The following is a 10,250-nucleotide window of genomic DNA, read 5'->3' as shown; positions in this document are numbered from 1 at the left end:
TAATGAGTCCTTAAAGGGTATTTTTGTCATGGGTATTGATATTAGTATTGCTCTCCACACACTTGACATAGAATATTACTCCATGAAATTGCCAAAGATCAGGGCAGTGACTCAGTGAAGGTTATGATTAGAAGTCAGAAGTTCCTGAATTCAGACTATGAGACCATATCACACTGTACGAGAACAGACATGGTCTGAAGCCAGTGAATACTGTGCTATGTTAAAATGCAAAGACCTAATTTCTCCCCTTAGTTAAACTGGAAAAGCCTTTCTTTGCGAGTTTCATTTATATAATGAAGAGAAAAATGTGGCCTAAGATTTAAGAAACACATGTGGTCAAAAAAGTAATCAACTAAGAGGCTGTCTCAGAGAAGAAAAAAAACCACCCCCCTGTTCAAGTCTACAATTGTACTACATTTTTCCCATGTTATTACAATACCCTTCATTTGTGAAGTGTTTAAAGATTATTCTGTAGCAAACAATATGGGAAACCAGCCACACTTACACATTTTCTCTAAAAAGTTGCTAGCTCTCAGATGGAAAATACATTTATCATTTCTTTTCAGCAGTTTCTATTTCATTTTCCATACCTTATCCTGAAAAATCCTACTACCTCCATACATTGTAGTAGTATCTTTCAAACCAGTGGAAGGCGAGTTGCTAATTACATGCTGTGGGTGATGACTACTTGGCAGCAGAAAGGCATTTTTATCTCTAGGCTTAGAATAAACTATTGTTATAAATATGCTTTATTCCATTTTAATCAGGGTATCGAGACAATTGTCATCTTTGTACAATGATCAAATGGCCAGCTTTGGAATTGAAGCAGCTCAAAAAATCATTAGGTATTTCTTGTTCTAAGCTGCAAAACCATCATTGACTACTCAAGTCACATGCCATGTGAAGTGTAAGATAGATTCATTAATGAGGAGGACTGAGTATTTTCTGTCACAATTTACCAGGAAATTTGCTTATGAAAAGAGAGGAAAGACTTTTCCTTCCCATTATACCAGGTTTGTAGGTTTCAAGTTAATAAATATTCAAAAAAATAGCAGCATAGATTCAGAATGTATTAATTTTAGTTAGCTGTTTTGAATGTATGTCAATTTGAGTGAAAGCTCCTTAGTAATATTGAAATTGGTTACAGGAAAGTGATAATGGGGATGGAAGAGAATTAAAAAGAAACCAAGTTGCTATAAGCACTATCGACACTCTAACGCATCTTTGTCCTTCTTAAGGAAGTAATACGTAATTAAAACTTCTGTTAAAAATTGATTTTAGGATATGTAATAAAACAGAGCATACTCTGGGCTAAGAAGAACTTGCATTATTACCCTGAAACCAACTCATTTTTCCTGTTAATAACAAAGGAAAAGTTCTAAAAAAATCTTTTAATTTGCAAAGGGGAAAAAAATTCAATTGCTGTACCCACCTCTTCAGTACAGCAATATTCCAAACTCCTCCCAAAGCAGAATGTCATTTACAGTTAGCTGGAAAAATCACCATAATTTCATCTTTCCTTTCCCTCACCACAAGTAACTCTGGAGAACAAGGCTAATTTAGCTAATTTTTTTTAAAGAAAAGAAGCATTCTTCAGCATTGCCTTCAACTTCTTCATGCCCTTCCCTTTTTTCTATACAAATAAATTCCTCCTGCCTTCTCTGCTCCTTGAACATGCGACACCTAAAGCAGAGCCTGGCTTCCCTGCGCCCTTGGAGGCAGCAAACAAAGAGCAATAAACAGAGGAGTTTGCACAGGAATGGGAAGAGATTCAGAATGCAAGGTAACGCACTGCAGGATCAATGACATGAATGTCTGCTATAAACTGGGAGCTCATCAGCTGGAAATCACTGAGGTGAGAAAGGACGTGGGTACTAGTCAAAGTTAGAGAATGTCTGTCAGCTGCCAAAGTGATGTGTCTAGAAAATACACAAGCGGCGTTTGCAGAGGGAAAGAAGAGGTGGAAATATTGACAGTGTTGATGCTGTTGCATAAGGCTGTGATAAGTTCTCACCTGGAAGGCTGTTTAAAGTTCAGGGAAAGTGATTCAAAGTGGAAGAGGTGGAGAGAAGAGCTGTTGCCATGATCAGGGGAATATGCAGCCTGTCGTACGACAGACAAGGTGAAGGCTGGGAGGTCATGTAGCTGCTGCACGCGAGGGGGAGAGATAAATACATGATGGTAGCTAACAAGTATTTAAGACAAAAGATTTTTGGCATAAAAATGATTGGGTAAAAACTGTGTACATAGTTAGGCTGGAAATTAGAAGCAGCTTTTAAATCATCGGAGTGAAGCAGACTCATTCCGTGAACATTGAGGGCAAAAAGCATAGCTAACTTTGAGATGGAACTTGAGCGACTACAGGACATTATTCATCAGAGTGCTAGATTGGACTTGATGACTTAAAAGGATCTTATTGATCAGTGACCCTATATTTTTTATTGTGCTGGGATCAACAACAATGAGAACACTGATAATAAATCCTCAGCGTTGACATTTAAAGTTGCTATCAGCTGATAGAGCTGCGGGGTTTTGTTTGTCACATTGATTGTTTCAGGCTGTCTGTAGGCACTAGCAAAGAAGAGCACCTGCATTCTGTTCACATGAATATGAACACCACTTTCCAAGTTATAATTTTTTAATGAAAGCTTGTATTCTGGAACGCAAGATTTTAGCCTCTGGGGAAATGTATCAGATTGTCATCTGTCCCAGAAGTCAACAGGTAAAGAGAAGAAAGAGGAAAAAGTTGAGGGTTTTTTCCTGCTAGAATTAATTTGAATGCTTTATTTTCCTGCTTATTAATATTTCAGTTCTCCCCAAACATGAAATGGATTAAAATATCAGATATACTGGTAGAACTCTTATTTTTGTCATTTATTATTTTTATTTAATCATAATGAATTATGCCAATAGGTTGCCCATATGTAATCATGCACCGTGCGCAGAGATCTTAATTACCCTGTTCATCAAGTAAGGATATTCATGATAGCACATATTATCCAGGGTATTATCCTATATTTTAATATGTGATGCCACATGAATACCATATGGGAGAGGGATTTTAAAAAGGTTACAGGCTAATAAGAGTATTTTATTCCACTCAGAAAACTCAAGAGAAACAGTTCTTTTCAAAGATCCAGAGACTGCAATTACATGCAAAAAGTTAAGTCACCTTAAAGGTAAATGCTAACCCAGAAAGACTGAAGATTAAAATTAAAAGCTGAAATTTCCTATTGTTATTAGTGTCCCACTGCACTAGATATTGTGCAAATATATGAAAAAGGTGGCGCCTGCCACAAGGAGTTTAATTCTACCTTTCAGCTTGTGTTGTTCTAGAGAAGAAAACGTAGTAGGTTTAAGCTAGCAGCTGGTGGTCATATAATAGCAGTGAATCATAATGCCTTATAATGCCATGAATTTTGTGTGTAATTCCCTGTGAAATTTACTAGGACCTGTGCCTAGAAAATAATGCTTCAGCAAAGCCCCAAATGTCAGACTTACCATTGCATTTTATTTTCCCGAGATGTGCCACACCCCTCGTGCATCGTGCTTTCTCCTAGGTCATGAACTCCATGGGATAGGGCACAGATGGAGCTAGAGAACTAAGCTGACTTACACAAAATCCAGATACGGCGCTCACTCATCATTTGCCCGTGAAGTGTCATGCACATTTGAGATTATACAGATATATTAACAGTAAGCGATGCTTCTATCATCCTTCAATTCAGCAGGGGGAGCACAACTGGTATCTCTGTTGCATGACAACACTACTGCGATTCTGTAATAACTACATTGTGTCTTCCGACACAATTTGTAATCATCTGGATCGTATTTAAAGGTTTGATCCTGCAAACAAATCAAGTATACACTTGACTGTACACATAGGAGTAGCCTCTGTAGCAGTAAGACCTAGCAATCTCTGTGTAACTTCAGAGTCAGAGGCGTGGACTCATTTACAGCATCCCCCTGCTTCCCTCCTCTCTTGCATTGTCTCAGTCTTACGCTCCTGGGCGAGGAATCGACACAATTTGCAATACTGAAATGAGGATACAAATAATTCTAGTACGGTAGTACAGAAATTAATTATGGGTTGAGTCAGGGGGCGAATGCCTCTTCCCACGGCTCTAGCGGGCTGAAGCACGGTCATTGTGGCATGCTGCATCCCCGACTTCTGTGCTTGAGTGCAGGCTGGGCTTTGCTGATGTCCTGCTGTGGGGCTGGGCTGCTCTGCATGACCCATCCGCACAGGGGGGTGGAAAGGGCTGTGACCACACAGGAGATAGTCTGTCCCTTCCAGGAAACAAATGAATTACTATCAAATAAAGAACAAAATCAAACAAAAATAGCAAGCTACTTGCAAATCTTGTATTTCCTGAAGTATTACTCTCCCACCACAGTGAAAGTCCTGATTAATTCTCAGAGCCTCTTCTCTTCAAGAGGCACTTCAGGAGGGCTAGATTGCCAAAGATAGGCCTGGGCTGCTGCAATGTGATCACGAGGAGCATGTGCATCCCTCTGTGTGCAAGGCAGAGCCATTTGCTACTGGTGCGAGTAGGGCAGAGCTCAGATATGAACCGCATGTGAGGCAGCCGCCATGTGCTTCTATCAGTGAAGGGGGCATCAGCGAAGCGGCTGCATCCTCGTCTCAGAATCTTTCTGCCTCTTTGAGGAATCGTTCCTTCTCCCTTTTATTCCTCTTCTACCAGCACACTGTCCCCATGGTTTGAAGCTAAGAGTTTCCTGTTCAAAGGGGCTGCAAATGGGTAACAACCTTAGAAAGTAGGGGGAGAATCCCCTTTTCCCCCATTTCTTTCCTTTTCCTGCCTTCTTGCTTTTCTCATTCTTTCCCCCTCCCCTTCTGTTCCCTCTTCCCTTTTCTTCCCTTTTTTTCTCTCTTTTCCTTTCCCCAGAGAAGCCAGATATAAATAAGATGTACACGTTTAAAACAAAACCACACACATTATACAGAACTACAATAATATTGATCTCAGCAAGGCTATTATTAGATGAAAAAAGGACAAAATTTACCCCATAGTAGCAATGCTGTAAAAAATACAGAGAAGCGTTGTCAGCTTTCATAAGCCAATTTACACAAAGGTAAATTCAGCATGTTAGTCCCTCCCTGTTAAAATATCTAAGCCATGTGACTAGCCATCCTTGGCTTCAGAGGCTGTCAGTGATACTGTACCAAGATAAATTTCACCATGGCCACCGACGTCTCTCCTGAGAGAGAGGGAGAGACCCTTTCATTTACTCTCCATGTAAATCAGATACAGAAGTTTTGTAATTTTAATAGTATCAATATAACATCCTCCAACTGAAATGTAGCCTACAGAGGCTACAGGACTTAAGTCTTCCTTTTACAATGCAAGAAACAGATACAGTAGAACCACTGGAAGTGTTTGCAGTTGTGCACGTCTAGGGTTGTGATACAATAATCTTAGGCAGAAGTTAAGGGAGTTGCCTTCACTGTGATATCGGAGGCTGACTACTGATCATCTCTGCTTATCATTCTGTTCAATGCGTGGGCCTAATCCCCCTAGTCAGTCCCATGAGTTCCAGTCTTAAAAACACAGTGGTTTGCTGTGGCCAGTGAGATGTTGAAAGAGCTTGACGGTTTCCTGAATCTAACTCTTCAATCTATTGGCCTCCCTCATGCCTCATAAGAGTAATATGGTAACATTTACCTTATAAACTTCTTCCTGTTCTAGGACCCAGCTGGAGTACAGGGGCAAAATACCTAACCGGTTTTAAGATGGACCTATGCATTAAATGCCATAAGGCACATGGGAAAGCTGAGGCATACTGAGTTTAAATAAAAGGCCCAAGTTCACAATGAGTGAGCACCAGAGCCAGCAGAAGAACTAAAGAGCTCTGATTCCTACTGAGGAGCTTCCACCTCAGTATGTTTTTGTGTCAGGTATTTTTCAGAGGGACACTATGCCCTACCAGACCCTCTCAATTAGTACAGGGCGTTGTTTTTAAATGATTTGGCTAGAAATAGTATTTTTGCTCTTCCAGACAATATTTGCCATTTGAAGCTTGCTCCTGACCGCAGATTGGTGGAGGCGCATGTTTTGCCTGTAGCACAGGAGCATTCTCCTTCTTTTCTTATCTTAACACTGCAGTATTTCTTCTCTGACATAAGCAGTGTCCAAAGTACTCTAATCCCGTCCACGTACAGTACAAATAGAACAAACAAGGAATGATTTATGCACACTTGACTGTGCTCTATATCTTATTAGATGAAGATGAATTACTGTGCTGGACAGGGACACATTCTCCTGAAAAATCCATCTTTGTAGATTTCTGGTGCTCAATCTTGTGTCTTCTGCAAATGTATTTTAGCATGCTATTGCTATTTTCCACTTGGTGATCTCTGCTGTACCATGCACAGTATGGCCCTGAAGGAGTACTGAAGCAGGTTCCCTTGCTAGCAGACTGCCATAGCTGCAAGATACAGCTCCCGTTATATCGCTTACTCACAAATGATTCTGCTCTTGTGTTCTATGACAGATGTCATTTCCCAATTTCTGCCAGATGTTGATGATGTTATTTAAACATAAGAATTAATCCTCTCCCTCTTTCCTTCTGTCATCATCATACTGTATACACTATACTCTCTGCCTTCTTAGTCACTTCTGAAAGACAAGTCCATCAATTCACATACAGAGCAGGAATTTAACTTTGTTGACATTTGACGGAAAGCCTAGGCTTTGCATCTTGTGAGAAGTCATATGCACAGCTATTGTATATAATAGATGCTTTCTTCTAGGGAAAATCTATAGCTGAAAAAGCATGAATTGTTGATATGTGTTCACCTGGTATCAGAAAAGGCCCAATACAGTTTGCACTGAAGTCATTGGACAGGTATATTAGCTATTGCTCAAACCAACAAAGCAGTAAATTAACAACAGACAAGCTAATTTTCCCCCTTCTTTCATTTTCTTCAGCTTTCAATATGAAGTGATCAAACTCAGATTTGTCTCCTCCCACAGTATCTTACTCTCTACGCCTGTAAACACTGAATAAAACAGATTTTCAAGCTCCTTCTTCCAAAGGTAACATAGTGACAGCACTCGCGTGAGACAAGCTGCATCACAGTTTTTAATAAATCAGTCTTTACATGAGCATTTCTAGAACTCTTCTTCTAGAAGTGGCAGAGTAATGAAGAATGTCCCCTACCTCTTAGTTCTCAGACTGGCATATTAAAATACTTTTCAATAGTTTTGAAATTTCCATGAGTATTTTCTAATGAGATGTAGGGTAGTACTGTTATTATTGTGTGAATACACATATCCATATGAGAAACACCCAGCCATTCTCTATCTACCCACAAGACTTACATTTAATAGTCAGGAACTGAGTAGAAAAGCAAACGAGAGATTCAGTGTTGGCCCACGAATAAAGCAAAGAGATTGGAAAGCCAGAGAAGGAACAGCTAGAAGCAAGCAGTACTTGCATTACAGAAAGGTAGACTGGCTTGCAGCCCTTTGCACGTGTTGTGCTCCCCAAAATGGAGTGACTCATCGTACTCAGATTGAAGGCAAGGAACTGCCTTGGTCAAGCCCAAGAAGTCAAAACCACCTACACCCACAGCAGCCATGTATATGATATAAACAGTGCCACAGACAGGTGGTGGGTCAACAGTGTGACATAAAGCTGTAACTGCAAATGGCATTGGAAAGGACGAGAGGACACAATGCAGTCTGCCAATGCAGGCAAAACCAGCTACCTGCCTGGCGTTTTAAAGTTTCTTTCAAAAAACAGCTGTCTGTGCACAGCAAAACTCTAAGCAGTGAAGTATATGGATACTGTCCTAGCATTGTACTGTGTTAGTATTAATCATTATGAAAGACATTTAAGAGACACTATTGGACTGCTAAGCAGTCCAGTGGTGACCAGTGCTTTACGGTTCATTTGGAGGCTAACACATCTGCCTACCTTTGAAATGGACTGGCTGAGGCTACTGAAGAATTGCTCTACACCAAACGGAAAAATGTTTTTGTAAAGTTTTTTAATTACAGTCTCTGTTCTTATTTTACTCAGTCTTCTGTTTTTTTTTTTTAAACTTATACAACGATTGTGAAAGATAAGATTGTCAACAAATGAACTTTTCTTATTTCTCACTTCTTACTTCTGGGAAAATGGAGACGCAAACCTGTACAGCTTCATTTGCAACGGGCAATACTCTGTGACTTCAGGGTCACAGCTGGTAGCAAGTGGGTAGGTACCTGTTCATTCACTGTGTCCCAGCTAAGATACCAGACAAAACTAGCTGTGGTGGTGCTGGTTACTTTCACTGCCAAAGGCATCCATTGGGAACTGAACTGAGAACTCTCACTTCACAAAAGCCACTGAATAGTAATTAAGAGAGGTTTATTATGAATTCCTTCTGCATACAAAGCTACCACTGACTTAAGAGGATTTTTTGTGTGCCAAGAAATGTAGGACCAGGTCTTAGACGGTAGTGATTTCCAACTGGTGTGGACACAAGCCAGCTTGAAATATCAGCTCTAGAAGCAAAAAGTTCTATGAGTGTAGTGATGCCCTTGAGACACCCAGTTATATAGGTCTTTGCTTTAAAAATAATGAATCACATCCTTTTTCCCACCCCTTTAAATCAAAAGAACAATATTTTTCCATATAATCGGGAGGCTGCATTCTCAACACAATCTAATGAGTGTGATGACAAGTCCTGTATTCTTCGAAGAAGTTATATGACTATTGCACAGAAAATGTCCCCCTATTTTGCAGCAGACAGTCCCTAGTGCAACATTTTTTCTTTCAGCCTTAATTGAATTTTGAAGCATTCACTTGTTCATGTTGTTGTCCGTGTAAGCTTTTCATTTTTCTTTTTTTTTTTTTTGGTATTAGATGTGCCATTTACAGCATACCTTCTACCAGGTGAAAGAATAGAAGAATAGAAATCCAAATTTACATAACAGCCAGCAATACAAATTTTTAAATCAAGCCAAGAGTTAGTATAATGCAGTGTTAATTTTCATATGGTAGATAGAATATGAAATATTTTTATATCCCTAGTCATTCACAAACAGAGTATATTAGTTTTATGTTTTGAAATCGCATAGTTACCAAGAGGTTTGTCTTTAAAACTGTTTTATGAAACCAAGGACAGAAAAATCCAATACTTACTCAGGAGCTGGGAAATTGTCACCATGTTGAACACTCAGTTACCTCTGCATTAAATTGACAGCTTAGGCAGTATTCTTATAGGAAAACTGGGAGAAGTTAAAACACATTAACCCTCCTGCCACCTCATGCTCAAACGGTTGTGGACAAAATAGATATGTAAATTATAGTGCCTGTTCAGTTTAACACATTTCTTCAACTGCTAACCAAAAGCAGTAGGATTTCAGAAGTGATCTCTCCTCTTCTGCTATTTGTAATTATACATTTTCTGAACTGCCACTTGTACTTTTACTGTGTACAAGAGGAAGAAGTGCTCTGACTATCAGCTGGAGTCCTGGGTTTACTGAAACGTTGTGTGAGCTCTCCAGTGAGTGTCGAGTGACCGTTCAATGCTCAGTGCCAATGCAAGAACTCAGCTTTATTCTATACCCTCTTCCAACTGACTGCGTGTAACAGTAAGAGTCTCATATGTGTAGACATGTGTAAAGTACAAGAAAAAGGACACAAACCTGAAAGGCCCCTGTGCTTGCAATGATGAGTTTTTAAAGTCACAGCACCCAATACTATTTCTTCCTTTCCAAACCGAAACTGTTGGCAAGAGCCTTGAAAACTGACATTGAACTAAGATCAAATTGCACATACAATCGACCTTATGGTAATCCGCATGCATGCTTTTATTGCTAACTTTCATTTATGTAATCTGTTGTTCAGAATTTATTTCACTGACTGACTTTAGCTCAAAGCCTTTTTTATCCCAAAGCTGCCTGAAGTGTGTCACAATGTTGATCTACCTTTATTTCCTCAGAAAAAAATTAATTTAATAAAACATAGAACCCTCTACCATAAAAAATGCACTGTGTTTTCCAGAGAAATAGCCAGAGTATCCAAAGTATCAGACACAAATGAAATGGAAGTCTGCAGAGAAAGCTTCAGTGTTCTGTTTGTGCAAGAACACCTGTACGGTTTTCTAAAGACACCTGGCAGAACCTTTCTGAAATAACCAGCATGAAAACCTGCTTGGCATTGGCCTACTTCCCAAATGCTACTCTCCCTATAATGCAAAACATTTCCTTTTGATGCATTAATTGTTTTGAAAC

The sequence above is a fragment of the Haliaeetus leucocephalus genome, unplaced genomic scaffold, assembly GCF_000737465.1.
Source record: "Haliaeetus leucocephalus isolate CR32 unplaced genomic scaffold, Haliaeetus_leucocephalus-4.0 Scaffold484, whole genome shotgun sequence".
Classification (NCBI taxonomy): Eukaryota; Metazoa; Chordata; class Aves; order Accipitriformes; family Accipitridae; genus Haliaeetus; species Haliaeetus leucocephalus.
The sequence above is the reverse complement of the archived record's forward strand: the minus strand, read 5'-3'. Positions refer to the sequence as shown.